Source organism: Pteropus alecto, unplaced genomic scaffold (assembly GCF_000325575.1).
Source record: "Pteropus alecto unplaced genomic scaffold, ASM32557v1 scaffold44, whole genome shotgun sequence".
Lineage (NCBI taxonomy): Eukaryota > Metazoa > Chordata > Mammalia > Chiroptera > Pteropodidae > Pteropus > Pteropus alecto.
The window spans coordinates 8520678-8520994 of NW_006436812.1; the positions used below are offsets into that span (position 1 = coordinate 8520678).

The 317-nt window shown below is 60.3% G+C and overlaps 1 protein-coding gene across 3 annotated transcripts in view; it reads right to left on the minus strand.

Moving 5' to 3' along the window:
- TMEM219 (transmembrane protein 219) overlaps positions 1-317 on the minus strand; it is a 14804-nt gene that overhangs the window by 14286 nt on the left and 201 nt on the right. The gene's annotated exons all lie outside the window — the stretch shown is intronic.

Here is a 317-nt window from a genome sequence, read left to right on the forward strand (position 1 = left end):
AGGGAAAACTGAGGCTCGTGGACTTTCACATAGGAAGGTTAGGGCCAAGGTCTGAAACCACATCTCCTGCTTCCAAGTGAAGTGCCCCTTCACAGGCGAGAAGCGACGGCCTGATGAAAAGGAACATCGGGAAGGGGGTTGTGGGGGGAGGGGGAGAGCTCCAGGAAAATACAGGTGTCACAAATGCTCAGCCACTGCCCTGCCTCCCGTCCCGGCACCCCTGGAACTGGAAAAAAAGCAGGAAGGGGGAGGGTAGAGCCTGGGGGGTCAGCGGCTAGCGGTACCCCTTGGGCCTCCCCTCCCCACCCCCAGTCCTC